This window comes from Microtus oregoni, unplaced genomic scaffold (assembly GCF_018167655.1).
Source record: "Microtus oregoni isolate MIOR12 unplaced genomic scaffold, Mior012 000005F_ref0000423, whole genome shotgun sequence".
NCBI lineage: Eukaryota > Metazoa > Chordata > Mammalia > Rodentia > Cricetidae > Microtus > Microtus oregoni.
The window spans coordinates 11,197,260-11,211,873 of NW_024543064.1; positions in this window are offsets into that span (position 1 = coordinate 11,197,260).

Below are 14,614 nucleotides of genomic sequence, written 5' to 3' on the forward strand. Positions count from 1 at the left end.
TGGGTTCAGCTTCCAAATTTGCCAATTAGGAAGACTCTCTGCTCTGGGGAATTGGACTGTAAGCATCTAAGGTGGTCCCAGGCAGGGGCTGTGTGGTCCTGTGGATAGCGTAGCACTCGGACCCGGAAAAGAGCCCATTTTGAGGTCCTAGCTCCCTTCATTAGGGAAGGTCCCAAGTGGATGTATATAAACCACCCATGCCTCAGTTTTCCCAACTGTCATATGAGAAGAGCGGTCCTTACCAGAGGGGCCTACTGTGGGGGTGAAATAGGCTGACCTATATACAGCTGGAACTCAGGTAGAAATAATTGCCCTTCCCCCACAAGAACATCTGGCCACCTCTGGAGAAATCTGGGATGTGAAGGGACACTAGAGAATCAAGCTGGTGTAGTGTGTCCTGGCCCAAGACATCGGTACAGCACTACCATGGAATTGTCATTGAGGGTACCCTGAGTCTTGGGGTTAGTGTCCTCTCGGCCTCAATTCTGTCCTGGCACCTCTGTGAACTGCCAGGACTGACCACTTCCCTGAATATCACAAGGCTCTTCCTCCCTGGGGTCTGGCTGTCTTACTCCCTCCCTGGAGGGAAAGGGATCTTTCGTCAAGGGAGAAGCCCCTCCAGCCACATCAGAACATCCCAGGGGCTTCATGGATCAACTACTCCACTCCCCACACTCGCTGGTTACCACTGGAGAATCAAACCAACCTCGACAGAAATACTCAGAAAAACAATTGTGTTTGTAACAAACACGTAGGCCGTTGCCATGTCTTCACTCCCTAAACAGTGTGATAGTAAGTTCTGTCTGCGCGGCCAGTAGTACTGACAGGTGTAAGTCATCTATGGGTGATTTAGAGCACTTGGGAGGCTGCCGGCAGGTGACTGTGGTTTGCTATTTCTGTTAAGGCCTCTTTTTAGTGACTGAGTAACCCCAGCGGGTCCCAGACACGCATCCCCATCCCTGGAAACTGAGGGAGGACTGTTCCCTAGTTCCAGTTCTCCTCTTGAGAGCTGGAAAAGCCAGCATCCACTGCCCCCACACCTGGGGGTTAGAAACCCTAGCCTGTCTAAGCCAGTGCAACCACTTGGAAAGTCCCATAGAGCAGACAGGAGACAAGCTACACCCATAGCCCAGGACTGGCTCCTTCTGAGGCCTGTCTCCTTGGCCACCTCCTCCCTGTGTCTTCACAGCTGTCCCTCTATGGTCACAATATGATAGCACTATCTGTTTATAGTCACACAAGTCACATTGCACTAGACACCCCCACCCAAAGCCTCATTTTCACGTCCTCTCCAAATACTGTTACAGTCTTAGGTCCTGTTGTTAGGACACTGACATCTAGATTAGGAGGCGATGTGGTCCAGCCCATAACAGTCCCACACAACTCCCTTGGATTTCAGTCCCTTGACTCAAGTGCCCCAGTTCAGTTACCCATCATCTTCTGAGTTTAAACCCAAAGAAAAAGTGATTCCCACCCCTTCCCTCAGCTCCTACGAAGCAATTCATTATCTCCACACACCCATGCACACTCATGTACATCCAAGCACACCCATGCACACTCATACACATCCACGCACACCCATGCACACCCATTCACACTCATACACATCCACGCACACCCACGCACACCCATGCACACTCATGCACATCCACGCACATCCATGCACATCCATGCATACCCATGAACACTCATGCACACCCTCAGCCTCCCCACTCCACAGCAACACCTGCATCTGCATTGTGAGGTGACATGGGAGACAGGAGCAAGACAGACAACTCTGAATTCTCACTCATAGAAACACAGACGAAAATTTGCTTTTCACGATACCAAAGGCGGTAACCAGATGTTCTGCAGCGGCCACGCTGCATCTCCTTCCTGCCTCCTCTGAGGGGCCTCCAGGATTTCCGTTTCCATGCAGAATTCAGAATCAGGGTCTAGGATCTCCATAGGAAACTTGAAATGTGTACCTGCAAACCTCAGTTTCTGCTACAATAGGAACCTTGTGGGTCACTCTAGGGCACAGCCAAGAGCTTGGCTTGCAGCTGCTTCAGCATGACCTTCCTAGGGTCAGGACAGCCTTCAATTCCCATGGGAGCCACTAGATGGCGAAACGCGGCCCTTACCAGGCCTGACGTCCTTCATTCAACTCAGCGTTCTTCTGCACCCTCCAGAGCTCCAGTCCAGCAAAACCGCCAAGCCTGGGCCCCTGGCAGTGCTTGCCCGTTTTGGAAGACCCAATGGGTGGCCATTGGTGGAGAAGCGGCTTTTATTTCCACGACAGAAGGAAAGACACTCATCTTTAGTAGGGCAGGCAAAATGCAGACTCAGGGTGAACCCAGAAACCAGGAGCCCAGCCCCCATCCCATTCTAGCAGAAGGTCCCGTTGTGAGTATGTGTGTGTGTGTGGGGGGGGGGGGGGTCATCAAGGGAGGCCAGGGAGATGTCTCAACAGATAAAGTCACTTGCCTCCAAAACTACGACTTTGGTTCAGTCCCCAGAACACATCTGGCCAAAGGAGTTGACACCCTTCTCCCACTAAATGAACACATGTTTTTTTTTTTTTTTTTTTTTTTTTTTTTTTTTTTAAAATATTTATTTATTATGTATACAATGTTCTGTCTGTATGCCTGCAGGCCAGAAGAGGGCACAAGATCTCATTACAGATGGTTGTGAGCCACCATGTGGTTGCTGGGAATTGAACTCAGAACCTTTGGAAGAGCAGGCAATGCTCTTAACCTCTGAGCCATCTCTCCAACCCTGAACACATGTTTTTAAGCAAGTCAGAGGACCCAAAGGAGAACCATGAGGCAGCCACCAGCCTCAGGGGATTTTCACAGAGCTGGGCAGCACTTCCCATGTCCCCTGCAGCCATAGGGTCACTAACTCAGCATATCTGACCACTTCTCCTTCTCAGCAGTCGGGTCCTGGGAAGTAAGGACGCTGGCCACAGCTGCTTTTAGCCTGGATCGTCTCCAACCTCATCCTGAGTGCCAAGGTCTCTCCATGCCCCCTTCTCCATCCTCTGACCCCCAAGCAGATGGGAAGTCCAGGTCTGGCTTTGCAGTCTTCAGGGTGAATCCCACAGAGCACCACTGGGGTTCTCTGGTGTTCACAGAGACAAGACAGCTTGGTTTAATGTCTAGAACTCTGATCTTGGCCTTCAAGTCACAGGTTTTCTGAAACTGTTCAGCATGGGCCCATCTTGTCACTTTTTCTCCCAGGGCATCTGTAATCACATCAGGAGCTTTTCTCTGAGGTCCACAATAAGAGTTTGTGTTTATAAAGCAACTTCCCATGAGCTAGAATTGCCGTCTGCTTTCCACTGGCATCAACTCAACTGACTGTCACCAACCCCATCTTACAGAGAAGGATGCCAAGGCCCCAGAGGGCTACACAATTTATCTAAGGGTCTGAACCCAGCCAACACCCCACAAAGCTAGAGCTTAGCTCCCTGGTGCTGGGCTTGTGGGGCCATGCACCCCTATAACAAGCTAGCAATTGCCTCCTGAACCCGCAACTCTTAGACACCCATGCTAGAAACCCAGATCAGTGTATAAGGGTAATGCGAGAGAAAGGAATTGTCAATCTTCTAGCAAGAAAATATCGATCTTAGACTGGCTGGGGGCAAACCTCAAATATCTGAGAGAGAGGGTAATAAACTCAAGCAAGGGTGGTTGGGTGACTTGGTGAGCCATAGGGGAAGGGTGTTGCAGCTAACCCGGTAGAGTGCTTGTCCAGTTTGCACGGAGACCTGGCTTCCATCCCCTGCAAAGCATGAAGCAGGTGCATTGCTCAATCTGTGATAGTTTTTTTGCACTAGGGAGGTAGAAGCAGAGGAATCAGGCGTTCAAAGCCATCCTCAGCTACACGAGACCCTGCCTTTAAATGAGTAAGTAGGATCACCAGAAAGAGGACCAGGGGTGATGTTCAATGGTCCAGAGCCTGCCTAGCATAGTGGGGGCCAGAGATTCAATCTCTAAATGAAGAAAGAAAAAGAAAAACCTCAATTAATAAAAAAGGTTTAAATTGAAGCTACAAAAAGAAAAACCCAGAAGGTGGGTGGAGTGGGAGGATGGGAGGGAGAAGGAACTGGGATTGGAATGTGAAATAAGATTGTTTTAAAAATTATAAATAAATAAATGGGGGAACCCCCAAATTTTCCCCCTTTCTGACCGAATAGAGAGCAAGTAGCTCGGTGATGCTGTCCCGCCCCACAACACCCCTGAGGAATCCTACAGACTGGATTGTCCCTGTCCCAAATTGTACCAGTGCTCAGTCCTCTTAGTGAGCAGTGCCCCCACTATGCCGTCTCAAGCAAAGCTGGCAGTGGCAGAAAACTGGTGGGGCATGCTTTAACGGGGGCTCCTGCCTACCCGGGGTGAGGAAGAGAGACCTGCCTGGCCAGGCATTAAAAGTGACAGAAGTCAGGGGGTCCCTAACTGCCAAGTCTGGGGCTGCTAGCAAGGTGGGGTGACGGCAAGGTCTAGCCCAACCCCAGGGCAGCCTTCGAAGTTCTGAGTGATAACTGGATTTTCCGAAAAATGACTTCACTCTGCTTGCTAGGCCAGCTGCTGACTTAGACCTACCTGTCAGCAGCCAACGCGCGCCCAAAGTAACTTGATTTGCAAGCTCGGTGACTCAGCCTCTGCTTCCGTCCTCCCCTTCTGGCCCTTGCTTTCCTCCAGGGAGCGGGTCTGCGCTGGTTGGCTGCTCGGCTAGGATGGAGTTCCAGGGCACACCCTGCCTGAACACAAGCCACTGAGGCAGCATCAGCCAATCAGCCACCTTCAGAGGCGGGCTTTAAGAAAAAGCTGAACCAATAGTCAGTCTTTCGGTCTCTTCTGGATGAGGACGCCACAGAAAGTATGTCTCAGAATCAAAGCTACACCTTTGATTGAGTGGGGATTAAGGGCTTCAGGGCCTGAGCTCTGGGTTCAAGTCCCACTCATTCGAGGACATACTGCGCTCTGTGGAGACATGGCTCCGCGGTTAAACTGCTTGTGGATCCCCAGAAAAGTCTGTGTTGCAAGCTTTTTAAAACATCTGTAACCTCAATGCTGGGGAGGGCGCTTATTGGCCAGCCAGTCTACCCAGTCAGTGACCGCCAAGACCCAGTGAGCCTCTCTGTCAACTGAGCCCCCTAGAGTCAAGCTTCAGCCCCCTAGATTCAATCTTCGTGGTCGAAACACTTCTGAACCTCTAGCTGTCACACGTATGCACACACAAGAACACATACACTGCAAATATGAGCGCGCGCGCGCGCACACACACACACACACAGCGCACGCGCGCGCACACACACACACACACACAGTGAAGAGTAAATCAATCTGGGTGTCATATAGGGAAGGGTGAGGAATATGGTGAACTCTGAGGTAGCTTGAGAGACTAAAGTGACAGCCACAAGCCTATAATTCCAGGACAATGGAGGGGCTATTTTTGTGTTACATACAGGGACAAAGGAATTGGCATGTATATATTATCAGTAAGTCAGCAGGTATACACTATACGTGGCTTGCTTGCTCTGAGTGGCCCTCCAGCCCAGATAGTGCCTGGCAGACACTGACCAGACCCAGGCCTCCAAAGAGTGCCTGAGCCAGGACCCCCAGAGACGATTAAGAGGGGGTGATTAGGAGAGCGCCATGGACGCCACGAGTCCCAGGAATAAGACTGACCACCCGAGCAGAGGGACAGGCAGCTCCAGCTGACCAACGGCCTTTGTTTCTTCCCTTTAAAAACTCACAGTTTGGGGATCAAAAATAAGGCTGTGTCTTCTTAGGGTGCTAATCTCTTGCCCACTCAGATAGCCAGCTCCCCAAGTACAGTGAACCTTGAAGATTCAATACCGAGCTAGGGCCAGAGAGATGGTTCAGTGGGCGAAGTGCTGGCCTATTACATCATCTCGGCTACTGGGAAGGCTGAAAGAGGAAGACCATTAGTTCAAGGCCAGCCTGAATTCTGTTTTCTTTTTCACGTGCTATGAGTAAGCACCTGACAAGGAAAGTTAAAGAAGGGAGAAAGGAAGGAGAGGCTTATTTTCTCTCACGGTAGCAGGGAGGCATGGTGGCGGGAGTGTGGGGCAGCCGTCATGTTGCATGCATAGCTGTGGCCTTAGTGACTTTTCTACAGCTTTGGTGAGACACCAGGACCAAGGAAACTCATAGAAGAAAAAAAGTATTTGGGGCTCACAGTTTCTAAGGGTGTGTCTATGACCATGATGGTGGGGAGCATGGCTTTAGGCAGGCAGGCAGGCAGGCACTGGAGCAGTAGCTGAGAGCTTACATCTTGAGACACAACCATGAGTCAGAGGGATAACTAGGGGCAGTGTGGGCTTCTGAAACCTCAAAGCCCACCCCTAGTGACACCTCCTCTAACAAGGCCACACCTCCTAATCCTTCCCAAACAGGTCTACCAACTGGGGACCAAGCATTAAAATAATAGCCTATAGAGGCTATTATTATTCAAACCACTTGTTTGGCTTCCTGTCTCCGCCTGTCCCTCCCTTCTTCCCTCCCTCCTTTCCTTTCTGCCTTCCTTCCTTTTCTTGAGCCAGGATTTTGTGCTTCTCAGGTTGACCTTGAATTCGCGAAGTAGCTGAGGGTGATACTGAACCTCTGATCCTCCTGCCACACCCAGTATATGCAGCGCTGTGGTAGGGCATTTGTGTAGCATATGCAGGGGTGTAGGGTCAACACACACACACACACACACACACGCAATAAATAAACAAACATAAATGTTGAACATAAATAAAAAGCATGCAAACAGAAAAGAATGCAATAAAAAAATGCCTAGTTCTCTTCTACTCCCAATGATCAAAGAAGCAGATACTTCGTCTAGTATCAATAACTGTAAATTTTTAAATTAAAAAGGAAAAACCATTTGCAGAGCTGGGTGTAGCTCTGTGGTAAAGCTCTTGCCCTGTACATGCATAGAAGTCTTGGGCCAACAGGACATGGTCAACGGACCCTCTGGGGTCCCACTCAAACCCTAACACAGATCAGCGGTAAGCACTTTGTCAAGCCCCTTGGTCCTGCTGTGTGTGTCTCTAATCTGTAAGGTGAGCTCAATTGGTGACTTTCTTTCTTGCATGGCTGAGGAGGATAAGTGGGTCAGCACTCAGTGTAGGAGGGACAAAAGCACACTGCACACTTTGTGGGTGTTGGCTGCTAAGGTGAATAGTGTGTGTGTGTGTGTGTGTGTGTGTGCGCACATCTGCATGTGTGTGCAGACTAACCTTTGGTGTTAGTCTCCAGGAGCTGTCCACTGTATTTTTTAAGGCAGTCTCTCACTAGGACCTGGGGCTCACAGATTATGCTCGTCTGCCTGGCCAGCAAGCCCCAGGTGTCCTTCCCAGTCTCCACATCCACAGCCTTGTGCTTCTTAGCATCCACCAACCACCACAGTGCTCCTTCTTTACACTGCCGTGTATGATCGTGCTCAGAGTGGATGCTAATTGCCATTTCTTGCCTAAGGGTTGAGTTCATTTCTTCTGTATCTAAGCCACAGGGGATCCCCCTGCATCCCCAGTGATTTCAAAGCACTTACTAACTGGCAGCAGAACCAGTATAGCATCTTGACCTGATCTTCAGTGCTGCAGGCCCCTCCGCACTGCTGGTCCCTCCCCACTGCGGGTCCCTCCCACTGCAGGCTTCTCCCCACTGCTGGTCCGGCCTTCAACGTGATTCTTCTCATGTCCTGGTGCAAGAAATGGAAAGCCAGTCTTCTAATTTGCTTCTCTCCTGCTGCAGTAAAACGCTGGCCAGACCAGTTGGGAGAGAAAATGGTTTGTTTCATCTTACAGCTTACAGTCCATCATCGAGGGAAGCCAGGGAGGGAGCTCAAGGCAGGCAACCTGGAGGCCGGAAGTGAGGCAGAGGCCATGGAGGAACTCTGCTTACTGGCTTGGTTTCCATTCGTTGCTCACCCAACTTTATTATAGCACCCAGAACCACCTGCCCAGGGATGGTACCATTCATTGTAGTGTAGTGTCGGGGACCAGCCTCGACAAAGTACTTCTTGCCAGGGTAGAGGTGTGGAGATTTAGAAAACATTAGTAAAGAATAGGAAGACGGGGGCAGGGGGGGGGGAGGATTAAAAAAAGAAAAACATATAGGATAGTGTTGGGAGGGATTTCCAGTGAGTACTGAGATTCACCCGCGTTAATTTCCAACTGCTTAAAATATCCCTGACCCCAAAAGGTAGAAGTAAGAAAAAAAAAAAACTGATACAAGAAAATGAACATAACAGTTGAAGGTCACAGGCTAAGTCCTTAGTTAAAGATTCTGTTGCTAGAACAAAACAAGCTCACACCCTAGACCAAAACATTCTGTAGGCAAACCACTCCCTGGGTGGAATCCAATGGTATATTCCAGTTAAGGGAACTGGAACTTAGCTGGATCCGTAGACTTTTGTTTGAGGTAGAAACTTATCAACTTCTCCACGCCTGTTGACAAGAACCTTAAGAGAGCAGAACTCCTAAATCCAGGTAGAGCCTTTGTTTAAGGTAGAAACACAATAACCTTGGAGTCAGAGGTAAGTTTCAACTCTCTGACCTTTGGTCAGCGTGGACACAGGCTCACATTTTCACGCTTCCACAGTGTAGACTCTCCAACATCAATCATTAATCAAGAAAATGCCCCATAGACACGCCCACAGGTCAGTCAGATGGAGGCAATCCCCAAACTGAGGTTCCCTCTTTCCAGATGACTCTAGCTAGTGTAAGTTAACAAAAACTAACCAGAATGCCCTCAGACAACCTAAGCCATAAATCAGAGGACAGTCAGGAAAAAAAAAAAAAGAATCCTGCAATGCCCTGGGGGTTGGCAAGCCCCAGCCAGCGCGGGACTTCTTGGTCTCGCTCTCTCTGCAGCAAGAAAGCAAGCCTAGGTGTGGTTACAGTGACCTTAACACTGGCCCTCACTGCTGTAGCCACCTTCCTGCTGCAAAGACTCTGTCTGCAGAGGCTTCCGTGTGACCCCAGTGCCTCTGGGTGACCCCAAGAGTCACAGCCGCAGTAAGGAGCCCCACCAATAGAGCACTCCAAATAACTCGACAGGAACATCCAAGAAGTCACCGGGAGAGGAGATGGCCCGGTTAGCGGCTGAGCATCACACCTGTTGAGAGGTGAGAGGCTTGGTGACGCCAAGGGCAGTTGGAATGGACAAAACTCTGCCTCACGCATCCTCCACCTAGCAATGCGGACCATTGGCTTAAAGGGGCAAATGAGGCCTAAAGGGGTGTTTCTGCAAGCCTGGGTACACACATCTGGAATAAGAGATGGAGCCACTGGTTCCGTGCAGTCAGGGTTCTCGAGAACCGCTGCCTGCCAGGCGTGGTACTGCATGCCTGGAACCCCAGCATTCAGAGGCAAGAGTCGTTAGACCTTGTCTGAAAAAGACAGACAGGACAAGAGAAACTGTACCAAATGTTGGGATGTCCTCCCAGGCTCTGGCTTGTCCCAGCTGGCCAGTGACACCGGGAGAGTAGGCAGAGAACAAACTTCTCAAATTAAAATTGTTCAGGAAATGAGGCAAAAACGGTTTCCTTTAAACAAATGGTCCCACTCCCTGATTTTGCTTGGCACCATGTGTTATGGTTTTGGTCCCTTTAAGAGACAAGCCACACCCATTCCCCCTCCCCCTCCGCTGAGGCAGGCTGATCTTCAGCTTCTGGCCTGAGCTCATTCTCTTTTCCATCTTCCTCTCGGAGAGGCAGCTTTGCTTCTGCCTCTCTCCCCACTTCTCTCTTCCCCCTTTCTCTGTCTCTTTCTTCTCTTCTCTTCTCTCTCTCTCTCTCTCTCTCTCTCTCCCCCTCTCTCTCCCCCTCTCTCTCTGTCACCCCCTTCACCCTTCCTCCTCCATAACCCCCTGAATAAACATTCAACCTCACCCTGCATGTCGTGTCTATCCATGTTTCTGTCTTCTGCCCGCCCGCCATGTGTCTCCCTGCCTGGAACCAGCCATTGCTCAGGGACCAGCAGCCGTCTCTGCCTGGGGCCCACTGCCTGCTGCCACATGGCCCGCCACCACTGCTCTGGGACCAGCAGCTGTCTCTGCCTGGGACTGGCTGCTCCCAGGGTCCGCTGCCACCATTTGGGACCTATAGCATTTCTGCTGCCTACTGCCGCGGGGATCTTGGAGCATTTTTTAAAAAAGAACAACACCATGTGAGCACAGTTTGCTGGCCACAAGGAGTTGTCTTCAGGGACAACTATGTCACTTCTAAAACCCGCACGCAAGACACGTCTCTTCCTGGTGAACGGCAGGGATGATCCAGGTTGCACACGTGTGTGACTTACTGCCGACTGTACGAGTGTTGGGTAAAGAAGTTTGGTCTCAGCCCTTCCTGGGTGTAGAAATAAACCCTTAGAAAGTAGCTGGAATCTATAATCAGAGAGCTGAGGCAGGAGGATCATGAGGTTTGAGGTAAGTCTGAGTACACAGTGGTTTCTGTTTAAAAAAAAAAAGTAAGCAGGGAAAACAGGAACCTGGGAGGAAAAACAGTGACAGATGGTAGAAGTCACAGCCAGCAATAGAGGGCACAGGGCTAACAGCTGACTCCTGACCAATTTCTAAATATCACAAACATATTAAGAATTTTAAATTACATTTATTTACTTATGTGCATATGCTCACATACACACATATGGAGGTCAGAGGACAACTTTTGGGAGTCTGTCTCTCCTTCCGTCAGGATCAAATTCAGGCCGATGAGTTCTACCCACTGAGCCATCCTGTTGGCCCACGAACACATAAAACAATTACGTGTGTATTGTGGGGGGCATACCTATGTCACAGCGCTCACGTAGAGGTCAGAGGACAACTTTGTGGAGTCAGATCTGCCCTTCACTCCACTTGGGTCTAGGAATTGTCAGGCTTGCCCAGCAAGCACTTACCTCTACCCACTGGGCCATCGTGCTGGCCTATGAGCACATTTTTTATTGAAGAAATAGTTTTATTTCCACTTACACATGGTCAGAAAGGGGTCTAGTCACTGGCCAGTGATAATGTATGACTTTTTGTTTATTTATTTGTTTTTCCAGACAGGGTTTCTCTGTGTCAGCTCTGGCTATCTTGGAACTCGCTTTTTTAGACCAGGCCGGCCTTGAACTCACAGAGATCTGCCTGCCTCTGCCTCCAGAGTTCTGGGATTAAAGGCGAGTGCCGCCACTACCTCGCTGATGTATGGTTGTTTTGTTTTGTTTTGTTTTTTGGTTTTTCGAGACAGGGTTTCTCTGTAGCTTTGGAGCCTGTCCTGGAACTAGTTCTTGTAGACTAGGTTGGCCTCGAACTGACAGAGATCCACCTGCCTCTGCCTCCCGAGTGCTGGGTGATGTATGGTTCTTTACAAAAAAAATTAGTGGTTTTGTTTGTTTGTTTGGTTGGTTGGTTGATGGGATTCTGTGTGAGAACTATCCTCAATTTTGTTCTGTAAGGAGAGTGACCTTGAACTTCTGATCCTCCCGCCTCTGCTCCCAAATGCCAGGACTACAGGCATGCACCACCAAGCCCAGATAGAGTCTCATTCTTCAGTATCACTGCCCACTCAGCCAGAGTTCAGGGCGGGGCCCGCTAGACAGGTGTACCCTGAAGAGCCTTGTGTTCAGGAGCAGGCAAGCCAGTGTCCCCAACAGCTGCAGCCTGAAAGTCGCAGGGACTCACTCAGAGCTCCGGCACACGCTGCTGCATCCGATTCTCATATCGATCCTGCAAGGTGGATATTTTTAGCATCACTATTTTTATTCTGATTTTGTGCTTTATGTGCTGAAGACAGGACCCAGGACCACACGCGGACACTGTGCATTCATCATCATCATCACCGAAAGACAGGGTACCATGTAGCCCAGGCTGGCCTCAAATTTAGCTCTGGGCCCGAGGATGACCGTGCACTTTTGATCCTCCTGCCTCTGCCTCCTTAAAGTTGGGATTACAGAGGTGTGCCACTCCCCTGGTTTGTGGCCTGCTGGGGAACACAGGTAGGGCAAACACTCTATCCACTGAGCTACATCTTCAGCCCTGAGGTTAAGAATTACTTAATTAACTTAATTAGTTTATTGGTTTTGGAGAGAAGCTCATTAAGTTAGTCAGGCTAGGGCTGGAGATGAAGTTTCATGGTAAAATAGTCAGCTTTCATGCATGAGGCCCAAGCTTCAATCCTCACTGGAAACAAAAGAAGACAGCCCAAAGTGGCTCAAATGTACAGTCCTCCTGCCTCCGCATCTCAAGTTCTGGGGTGATAGGCATATGTCCCCCCTGTGCCCAGCCAGTATCACTGTCTTTACATTTAAAGAAGAAAACTGAGACCCAGAGAGGGTAAGACAGTTTCCCAAGGTCACACAGCTCACAAATGCAGAGAAGCCTAAATAAACAAACAAATAAATAAATAAATAAAACAAAATAAAGACAGCTCTGGTGAAATCCTATCCTCTTTCTAAATCCATGATTCAGGATTTATCCCGGTGCCTCTGGAGAGAAGAGCTTTACAGCGGACAGTCAGCAGAAGGGCTGGGGAAGTCAGCATCAGTCTGTACAGCTGAGAGTGCTGGATGTACCCATTCCCCCGAGGCTGCTGTAACAAATTGCCAGGAACTGATGCATGACTTAGAGTAGCAAGGTTACCTAATCTCACAGTTCTGGAGTTTTGGTACCAGCCTCTCGCAGGCTGAAACCAGCGCATCAAGCATGAAGACCCTCCTGAGGTTTCTGCCACAAGATGTACTCTTACCTTTCTTGGCTCTTGCAGGATGCCAGCATCCCTTGGCTAACAGCCCCTCTTCGGAAGGTGTATCTGATGCTGACGTCCGCTGCCGCGTCTCTGATGTGACTGGCCCTCCTACCGTCCACTGATGACCTTGTGACCATTTTGGATGAATCCTAATCATAAGACCCATAGCTTGATCACACCCGCAGCCTCCTTTGCCATCTAAGTTACCAGATTCTGGAGAATGAGATGTAAACATCTTTTGGAGGATATTATTCTGCCAGACTTGGAGACTCCTGACATAGCTGTTCAGAACCAGGGTCCTATAAAGACTCTTAGTTCAAATCCCAACTCCTTCGGTGCTGGCAGATCCAAGTGTGTAACGTAACTCATTTTCAGTGAAAAGTCAGAGCAAGGGTCTTCTAGTGCTATGTGAAGGTCAGATGTTTGCAGGGCAGGGCTGAGTAGGTAACCGTCCTCCAACCCCGGCCCTGCTCTCCTGCGATAACAGATGTCTTAGTCTGGGTTACTATTTCTGTGATGAAACACTATGACCAATAGCAAGTTGTGAGTGGTATTTGGCTTATGCGCCTAGATCACTATTAATCATGAAGGAAGTCGGGACAGCAACTCAGACAGGGCAGGAACCTGGAGGCAGGAGCTGATGCAGAGGCCAGGAGGGGTGCTACTTCCTGGCTTGTCTCTCATGGCTTTCTCCACCTGCTCTCTACAGCACTCAGGACCACTAGCCCAGGGGTATCTCCACCCACAGTGGACTGCGCCTTCCCCTATTGATCACTAATTTAAGAAAATGCCCTACAGGCCTGCCTACATATATGGAGGCATTTTCATACTTGAGGGTCTCTTCCCAAAGGTGATTACAGCTTGTGTCAAGTCGACATAAAACTAGACAGCACTGTTGTAGAATATTGTTTTGACTAGGCAAAGATGTTACATTTGTTTATGCTGCAGAATATTCCTTTAACCGTGTAAAGAAGCGTAACTTTTGTCTATGCTGTATTTCTTCATTGTGTGAAGATGTGTTGCGCTTGCCTTATCTTGCCTGCCTAAAGCACCTGATTGGTCTAATAAAGAGCTGAACGGCCAATAGCTAGGGAAAGAAAGGATAGGCGAGGGTAGCAGGCAGAGAGAATAAATAGGAGGAGAAATCTAGGCTAGAGAAGAAGGAGAGGAAGGGGAGAAGAGAGGAGCAAGAAGTCAGGCAGATGCCAGACAGATGTAGAGGAAGAGTGAAAGGAAGATATACAGAAAGAATGTAAAAAAAAAAAAAGCCCCCAGGCAAAAGGTAGATAAAGAGGAACAGGTTAATCTAAGTGAAAAGCGCTAGTCAGAAACCAGCCCAAGCTAGGCTGAGCATTCAAAACTAATAATAAGTCTCTGGGATGTGATTTGGGCGCTGTTAGTGTCCCAAAAGGAAAAGCCTGGTACACAGCACAACAGGTAATAGAAAGTCACCGTTTGAGATTCATAGCTTTAAATCTTTTGCCCTAAGGACACGTCTCAGACCCTGGTGAGCTAACACGTAGTGGGGTGAATTGGCTGGCCGCTCTTGTGTGGGAAGATACAGGGGAAAGAACCACACGGGGGCGGAGAGTTGAACAGGGGAGGCAGAGAGTTGAACAGGGATGGCAATGAGCGGCGCACACTTTGTCTGCCACTCTCTCGGCTTTACTCATAACCCAGCTTTGACTGTGAAGTTTTTGGCCTCTCCACCCTTGAGGTTGGTTTTCCGAGATAGACGAGATAGATGGACCCGCCCAGCTGGATGAGATGCGGAGTGGGGCGGGGCTGGGCCTGGATCCCAGGGGTGGAAAAGTACCAGTATTCCTTGTTTCCACCTTAGGGACCGTCTGAATGACCAGGCTCCAGTCTGTCAGGATGAATTGCAGCC